Source organism: Elephantulus edwardii, unplaced genomic scaffold (genome assembly GCF_000299155.1).
Source record: "Elephantulus edwardii isolate Elephantulus edwardi_28Jun2011 unplaced genomic scaffold, EleEdw1.0 scaffold00216, whole genome shotgun sequence".
NCBI classification, from domain to species: domain Eukaryota; kingdom Metazoa; phylum Chordata; class Mammalia; order Macroscelidea; family Macroscelididae; genus Elephantulus; species Elephantulus edwardii.
Window position 1 is genome coordinate 3,107,043 of NW_006399966.1, and position 9,642 is coordinate 3,116,684.

The following is a 9,642-nucleotide window of genomic DNA, read 5'->3' on the forward strand; positions in this document are numbered from 1 at the left end:
GTCTGACCTCCTGAGCCCTCTCTTTTAGGACCTTAACAATGTTGAGTTTCTGCCTGGAAGCCAGTTTTGGGGCCCATCAAGATTCCACCCCCTGTCAGATCCAGGCTATCGGGCTCCTAGCATTGAAAGTAGGCACCCCAGCCACACCACTCACCATCTGTCACTGAAGCTGATTTTGGGGAGAGATTTGGCCTGAGTCACTTTTTCATAGCTTGGAAGCCTGGCAGCTCAGAGTGTCAAAGGTGAGTGTCCCAAGAGAACTAGAAGGAAGCTAAATTGTCTTCTTAGAAGTCATCAAATATCATTTCTGCTGTACCCTACTGTCACATCCCCTAGAGCATGGTTCTAGACTCAAGGAGAGAGGGCATGCACTCACTTCTTGATGGAAGTCAAAGAATGTGTGGGCATGTTTGAAAACCACCACACACAGCTTGGAATGGGGACATCAGAGGTGGAACTGAGGAGGTCTAAAGCTGATTGAGTCTACCCCTTAGAGCACAAGACTTTACATGGCGCCAGGAGGGTAGAAGAGAGTGGGCAGGGCCTCCCCCAAGACAATGAATACAGACCCGGAGAGAAGGCATCAAAGAGACAAGCTAAGAAGGTGATGGTCTCTCCAGCTTGTTATGAACACCCCAGCCTGAGCACGCAGAGGCTCAAGGGCCGCTCAGGTGTGGAGAGTCTTAGCGAGAAGGAAGGATGCGTGCTTAGGGAGCCTCATTTCCCAGACTGAGGCCTCGAATCAATATGGTACATCAGGGCAAAGGGAAGACAAGGGTCTTACACTCAGAGAACCCGAACGAGCATAGGTCAAATTCCTCCAGTTCTTGCAAGGAGTTAGTGAGGGAGCAATTAGGATATCAATTAGTGTCCAGACTAAAGCCACCTGTGCACAGCCCTTGGAATGTTTTTATGGCCAAATTTTTTCCACTTTTGTATTTGTTGTGTAAGGTTAAGGCAGGCACAGGGCTTCCAGGAGCCACAAAGGCCTCCTGGTGATACAAGGAGACTGATCCTGGGGTCAGGAGAGGAATTTGGAGCGTGAACAGTCTCTGGTGGCCTAGCGTTAAGGAGTTGTGCTTCCAAGTGTAAGGCACGTGGTTCAAATCCACCAGCAGCTCCAAGGGAAAGAAATGGGCAGTCTCCTCCCATGGAATTTACAGCCTCGGAAAACCCACTGGAGCGTCGGCTATGAGTCAATTCTGCCTCCATGGCTTCTCATAACAAGCTCAGTCAGAGCAGCTGCAAAGCAAGCGTTACCCAGGGCAGAGCATATTAAGGGCAGGGGACGGGCTCTGGAGGGCTGAGGGCCTCCACATGCCAACAGTGCTGCCCATCCTCCACCTCAGTCTCAGGGTCAACCATCAGAGTGGAGGAGGAATGGCAGGGACTATAGCAGGAGGTGGGATAGGGGCACTAGGCTTTCAGTCCTTGGAAGGGAGAAAGTTAAGCACAGTAATCACACCCTCTCTTTTCTTCCCCCACCCACCTTCTGTTTCTGAGTAAATATTCCTACAAGAAAACTCTCATCATTTTGTATGAACAGAACCAAAGGAAAAGGAATCTGCAGACGCCCAGGGTCTCACCAAGGGGCCAGGGAAGCAGAGCAGAGGCGGCTGGAGATAGGCGAGCTGGAGGTGGGGGAAGGTCCTGGACCCTGTGGTAGGAACTATCAGATCACCAAGGGGCCACGGAAGCAGAGCAGAGGGGCCCAGGGAAGGAAAGCTGGGTGGGAGGGAAGGTCCAGTGATAGGAACGATCAGCTCCCAAGGAGCTCAAATCTGAAGTCTCTGTCTTGGAAAACAAAACCTTCCCTGGAGCCTCCCAAGTTCAATCCACGCACCTTAATCTGGCATTCAAGGCCTTCCTGCATTTCTCTTCCGCTCTTGCTCCTATTTGATGAGGTAAGAACACTTGCTCCAAATAGACAGCATTTCTCAAAGCACGTTATACACTTACCTACAGGGTTTTACTCCATTCTTCTGGAATGTGCTTTCCTCTCCATCTCCTAAAATCCACCCATTAGACCCCTGGTCATCCTTCAAGGCTCAGCCCATATGCCGCCTCTTCCATGAAGCATTCTTTGATTCTCTTAGCTGGAAATGGTATACCCTCCACAGCCCTTACTTTGTCGCACTCTGTGGATGCATTCCTCTCACTAGCCTACTACAGACATCTCTTTTTTCTGATCCTAGTTTTCTTTGATAAGCTATCTGTTTCCTATCTTCTGTTGTGTGGTCACAGACTCCATCCCAAGATCTAGATAAGCATCAGTTACATGTGGCCTAGAGGCCAGACCATAATATACACACACACACACCCCAACAACAACAATGATTGGTTCAGAGATGGGCTTCTGAGTCTATCAGAGTCAGAATTGAATCAGGGCATTAAATCAGGAGACAGACACTTCTTCCCACTGGGATTGACATGCACAAGATTTAGAAGTATAAGCTTCTCCAAAAACAAACCAGACCATAGAAATTCAGCCAGAAGATGGAAAAAGACAGATTTCACACAACTTACTCTGAGAATAGGGCGCTCTGATGACGTAGTGGTAAAGAGTAGTGCTGTCAAGCCAAAGGCACATGGTTCAAGTCTCCGCCTATGTGATTTAGTGCCTCTGAAAAGCTGCTGGAGGGTCAGCTATGGGTTCCACCTCGATGGTACCTAACAACAACAACATTGTAAGAACCTAGATACAACCATTTCTGAAGCTGCAGTCTTTTCAGTCATGGGACCCAAACATTCTCTTTTGGAGATTGGTTCAAGTGTTAGACAACTGAAAACATGGACTTTAGGGCACCAGCCAATTAGGCAAACAATAGGAGTGGGGGAAAACAAGAAGAAAAAAAAAAGAAATCAGGTTTCATGAACTAATTTAGAATTTTGTAATTTAAAATATCTGAAGAGGCGATCTTAATTTTGGCATACAAACGTATTCATTTCAAGAAACAACATTTGATTCTGAATTACTTTCACAAATCTTTTCTCCCTAGAGATCCTGGGTTTCTGTCACTTGCAACTAAAAAATCCTAGATTGACACACTCCTTTGTGCTGTGTGTGTATGTCTTTTTGAGTCTATAGAATAGAAGCTTCTGGAAGGAACCATAACCTAGTTTCATTTGTGTTCTCATAGCATTAAGCACAGAGCCAGCCGTGGCGGTGTTTGTGGAACTGCATGGATGGCGAGTGAACGCTCTCTGCCCTGCTTGTCTCCATTCCACCCACGAGCCAGCCCAGGTCGCTGAGAACCTCCATCTCCTCCCCAGGCCACTGTGAGGCTGACCTGGTGCAGCAGCCCCAGCCTGGCTTCCTGTCGGCCACACCCAGCTGGTGGCTCCACAGTCAGAAAGTGGTGATTGCCCCGATTGCAAGAGCTCAGTGTCTCCAGGGACAAGTCTGAAAGACAATGCAAGATGAGGAGAAACTTCCAGGCTCTTTAGACAGCATCTGGAGAGGGGCCAGTGGTAGTGTCTGGGCCTTAGTTTCTGGAAGCAGTCTGCTGAGGGTGGAGGCAGAGGGGCGGTGCCAGAAGAGAATAGCTTTGAGGCTGAGGATGAACTGAAACAGGACTTGACCTTATGACTTTGCTGCCAAGGGGCCCTGGGAAACCTTCAATATTCTCCCCTCTGCTCTGGCAGCTTGCTTGTGGGCAGTCTTGTTCTTATTCAGGAGACCTCTACTTATACAGCAAAGTGTTCGAGGGACACTAAACCCACTAATCTTACTGACAATGACTCAATCCCAACCCATAGCAACCCTATAGAACACAGTATAACTTCTTCAGAGGGATTCTTTATGGGAACTGACTGCCTCACCTCTCTCTTGTAGAGCTGCTAGTGGGTTCAAACTGTTGACCCTCAGTTTAGCAACTATGTGCTTTTAACCACTGTCCAACCAGGGGGTTTCCTTGAGGGACACTAGGTTGTCAATAACGGACTGGATCAGTGTAACATCAATGTATCTGGTGTCCTGCTCTGGTATCCTAGTCAGGAGAAGCTATTTTATACTGCAGCAGTGAATGAATTACTAAATTACATTCTCTCTGCAAAACCAAGGTGCATTTCTCATTCAGACAAAGCTGTTACAGAAGGTTAGGCAATTTCTCAGGGCACTTGTCCCAGCAATCCAGCTGACTCTTACCGGCTCCAGCATTTTAAAGCATAGCCTTCAACGTGACTGCTAACGGCAAGGAGAGGGCAGAAAGTTTAGACACAAATCCTTAAGTGCAAAAAATGACACTTATCACTTCCATTCACGGCCTATTGGTCCGAGCCAGTTACAAGACCTGAAGTTAGAAGTTCAAGTCCACCTAGTTGTTGTTGTTGTTATGTGCCATCGGGTCACCTGCGACTTATAGCAACCCTATGCACAACAGCCCTAAACCCTGATCTATCCTGTGCCAATCTCACTATCTCTGTCTGACACACCCATCCCGATTACCCCAGTCACTGAATCCATCTCATCAAGGGTCTTCCTCTCCTGTGCTGTCCTCCCATCCTCCCAAGCATGATATCCCTCTTCAAGGACAGATCTCTCCTTGCAATATGTCCAAAGTAGAGACACTTAAAAAAAATCTGGCAATCTACTTGAAAAATCAGTCATTGAAAACCCTCTTCTTATTGTTGTTAGTTGCCATTGAGTTGAGTATAACTCATAGCGACCCTATGAATATGAGATCTGAATCTAGCCTTATCCTGTACCATCCTCATCATATCTGCCACATTAGAACCCACTGTTACCCATTGTGTCACTGACCCTTCACTTTTCCAAGTATGATGCCTTTCTCCAAGGACCGACCCCTCGTAACAGCATGTCCAAAGTGTATGAGACAAAGGCTCACCATCCTTTGCTCTAATGAACATCCTGGCTGCACTCTCTCCAAAACATATTTGTTTGTTCTCCTGAAAGTCCCTGGGATATTTAGTGCCCTTCTCCAGTACCACAACTCCAAGGCATCGATTCTTCTGTCATCTTTATTCACTGCCCTACTCTGAGATGCATATCAAGTAATTGGAAAAAAAAAACCAAACACCCATGACTTGGGTCAGGTGCACCTTAGTGTTTAAACAGACATCCTTGTTCTTCAGCACTTTGGAGATATCCCTGACTGCAGACTTCCCCAGTGCAGCATGTCTTTGGACTTCTTGACTGTTGGTACCAAGGTTGTAGGTTGTCAATTGTGGATTAAATTATTGACACTTCTCTCTTATCTCCATCTGTCAATGTTGCCTGATGGTCCAATGATGAGGACCTTTGTTTTCTTGATGTTGAGATGTAATCCATGTTGAAGTCCTTGATATTCTGCAACAAGCAAGTCAAGTCCTCCTCACTTTGAGCAAGCTAGATTGTGTCATTTGTATAACGCAAGTTGTGGATGAGTCTTGCTCTAATCCTGACGCCACATTCCTCTTTAGAGTCCAGTTTCATGAATGATTTGCTCAGCATACAGATTGAATAGGTATGGAGAAAGGACACAGCCATGATGCACACCCTTCCCAATTTTAAACCATGCAGTGGTTCCTTGCTGTGTTTGGACAACAAGTACAAGATCTAGGTTTCACATGAGCAAAATTATGTGTTCTGGAATTTCCATTCTTCCCAATATTATCCAGAAAATGTTATGATCTCCACAGTCAAATGCCTTTGCATAGTTGATGAATCACAAGCAGACATCTGTTTTATACTCCCTGCTTTCAGCCACAATCCATTTGACATCAGATGCTGCTCTAGATGTGTTCTTCACCAGCCTATGCCAGGAAATTTGGAAGACAGCTTACCTGGCATTCCAAAAAAAAGGTGACTTGATAGAAAGTGTAAATTATCAAACAATGTCATAGATAGCACATGCAAGTAATATCTTGCTGGAGATTGTCCAAAAATAGCTAGAGCAGAACATCAACAGAGAACTGCCAGAGATTTGGGCTGGATTCAGAAGAGGGCACAGAACCAGGGAAATCATTGCTGATGTCAGATGGATATTGGCTGAAAACCCTCTGGAGGGTTACTTAATCCCTCTGAATCTCTCTCCTCCTCTGGGAAATGGAGATAAAATAAAAGTCCTTAGGTTGCTGGGAAGATAAATCAGGTTAAAAAAACCCCAACAAATGTAACTCATTGCCACTGTGTCAGAACTGATTTACTGCACCGGAAGAGACTGCCCCGCTTTCTCCGGCTGCCGATGAACTCAAACCTCCTGAGCAGAGTGACTTTTGTGTTAACAGAGCAATTCCCTACAGACAAGGCCACCCGAGCGCCGTAAGTTACTTAGCAGTAGTGCCTGGCACATGTTAAGCATCTCATACATGAAGAATATTTGATTAGCCCCAGTTTGTTTAGAAAAAACCTTGGAGAACACAGTTGAGGCATCACAGAGCTTGCATTAGGCCTGTAGTGTGCATGTCTTCTCTGCTCCTGGCCAGGCCCCCTGGTACTCTCTCTCTCCCTGTAGCCACTTCTCCAAGGGTGACAAGACCCCTGGTGTCTGTCTGATGCCTCAGTATTGTTTGTGGGGAGAACTGTCAGCATAAAAATCTCAGACACTGGCAAGCAGGTGAGAGAGGGAAAGTCTGGCCCAAACAGCACTGCTCATGTTTCTGGTAACCAGGACACACACAACCTAAGTCTTTGGAGTGAGTATTAAGATCACTGCAAAGTGCTCACTCCAACAGTACATACTAAAATTGGGCCTGTAGAGGGAAGATCAACATTTTTCATGCGAGACTATTCTTATTTAAAAATGAAGTTGCAGTTGTCCAAGAGCAAAATTCAGAGGGAAGAAAAGAGCAGGAGAAATTGGACGTGGAGAACCCAAGGAGGAATTGCGAAGAGAGCTATTATATTGGGGGATTTGCAACTAATGTCATGAAACAATACGCATATAAATTGCGGAATGTGGAACTAGTGTCCTCTATAAACTTTTACCCAAAACATAGTTGTTGTTGTTGCTTTGTGCTGTTGAATCACTTGCAACTTATAGCAACCCTACGTACAGTGTAGCTCTGAAACTAGTCCTGACCTGAGCCAACTTCACTGTCTCTGACACACCCAGTTACTGTGTCAATCCATTTTATCTGGAGTCTTCCTCTCCTGCACTGTCTCTCCACCTTTCCAGGCAGGATGTCCTTCTCCAGAGACTGGCCCCTCCTGGCCACATGCCCAAAGTATGTGAGATGGAGCTTCAAAATCCTTGCTTCCAAGGAGCAGCTTGGTTTCACCCTCTCCAGACAGATTCGTTTGTTCTCTTGGCAGCCCATGGTATGATCAATACTCTTCTTCAGCACCACAACTCAAAGGCATCAATTCTTCTTCTATCATCCTTAGTCAGTCTGGCCCTCTGATATATACCAAGTAATTGTGAAGACCATAGTTTAGATCAGGCTCACCTTAGTCTCTAGACTGACATCATTGCCCTTCTGCACTCTGGAGAGATCCCTGTTAAAAAACAAAATGATCCCTGGATGCCTTTTTAGAGGCAGTCAGATTTAGTTAGGCAAGTGTCAAGAAGGAGGAGAATGTTGGTTGGCTGAAAGAGGTGAGGAGGGCTAGAGAATGAACTTGGCAACTTTGTGGACAGAGACAACAGTGGGATACCTGTGTTGGAAATGGGATAAGGACAGCCCCTCAAACCCAAACAGACCCCTATTGTTTACAAAGTAAAGTCAGCCATAGGACTATTAGAAACTCAACAGGACCTCAGTGGCAGAGACAGCAAAATCTAAGTTGTTCTCCAGTGTTGTAAATTGTCACTGGGCATCTACTGTCAAGCCAGGGCCACAGTTTCCAGACTCCCTTACATCTAAATGGGGACCTATGACTGTTACATCTAAATGGGGACCTATGACTGGTTCTTGCCAACGGCCTTGTGAAGTTATTGTAGTTTGCTTTTGGATCAGAACTGACCCATAACTGACCCTCCAGCCAGTTTTCAGAAGCTCATCACAAGGGAGGAGACTGCCCATCCTTCTGCAAAGCATCTGGTGGATTCAAACCAAGTGACTCTAGGAATGCAGAACAGCTTCTTTACCACTAGGCTAGGTGGTTTGCCTTTCACAGAGTCTCTTCCTCTTCTTACTAAATAGATGTAGAAGATGACCAAGGTACAATAGAGTCTGAAAATGGAAAAGACTGGTTTCTAAAGCATTGCACAGAAGGTCAATTGCAAGCCAGGAACACCTGCTCTGAATGGTCATCAGTGAGAAATACACATAGCATCTTCGAGCATTTTCTTTTTACAGCAACAAGTATTGCAGTTTCTCCTTCTTTGAAGGGGCTTTGGAAAATTCAAGGCGTGGGTCTCAGAAGGATGGAAAGGCCATTTCTCCTTCTGCCTTTGCCTACCACAGACCTTTCCCCTAACAACATAGCGGCTCTCCTGCCTTCCTTTCCACATTCACCCTTCTCCACAAAGACAGGAACCAGGATTTGCCCAGTTTTCTGCTTCTTGAGAATCCTTCCTCAGAGCGTGAGTTTTACTTTTTGGCCTTCATGAGAGGTGTGGGAAGCTGACTTTTTTACTGGTGAGGTGGCTGGAGAAACAACATGAGGCAGGCGATCAATGAATGAGGCAGAGCTGAAAGCCAGTGCAAGGTGGAGATGCTTTGTTTTAAACTGACCAAAGACCAGATGAGAGCAGTGATGGTCCAGGGATAGAATATTCATCTTCCATAGAGGCCAGCGTGCTGCTATTATACTGAACAAGTCTCAGTGGAGCTTCCAGACTAAAAGCAGGGAAAAAAGGCCTAACCTCTTCTGCTGAGAGTAGGAAGAAAGGCCTGGTGATCTACTTCTGAAAATGAGCCAGTAAAAGCCCTGTGACATATAATAGCCCAATCCTATTGTGCATGAGGTCATGGTTAGTCATGAGTCAAGTTGATAGCAACTAACAACAACAAAGTCCAGGAGCTTCAGTCTCCTCCATGCAGGTTGGGCCACCTAAGGACTGGAGGCTGTGGCAGCTTCTCTCAGAGAGGGCAGAACAGACTACCTAGACCATCAAAAGCACCTTACCTGTGTGGAGGCCCATCCGCATTCCAGGCTGTGATGGAAACAGTCCCTATCAGAGAGTGGGCTGAAAGACACAGATTGCGAGGCTGGGGAGAAGAGGGAAGAGAGTACTGTCCCAAGGACCTGTTGCCTTGGACTAGGGGAGAACTCAATTCATTGTGATCGAGTCACAGCTGACTCAGAACTGACCCTCCAACATGTTTTCGGAGGCGGTAAGTCCCGTAGGAGACTGCCCATCTTTCTCCTGCCGAGCTACTGGAGGATTTGAACTGCCAAAGAGGCATCCTCTTAGAGTTAGCAGCATAGCTCCCTACACACTATGCCAAGGGCCTACCTTCTCCTTCCAGGATGGAGTTATGGCACCATATTGCTTCACAAGAATGACATAGAGAAAGAAGTCGGACAAACACTGAGGATTGTGCACCTAATCTAATCTCCCTCTTTCATTTCTCAAAAGTCACATAATACTTAGGAATGTTTAACGAAAAAAATATGCAAGATCTGTAGACAGAAGACTATAAAAATACTACTGAGAAACTATGGGAACTATGGGAGACCTAAGTAAATGGATAGACACTTTACAGACTGGAAGGCCATGTTGTTTTTTTTTTTCTCTATAATTATATTTTATT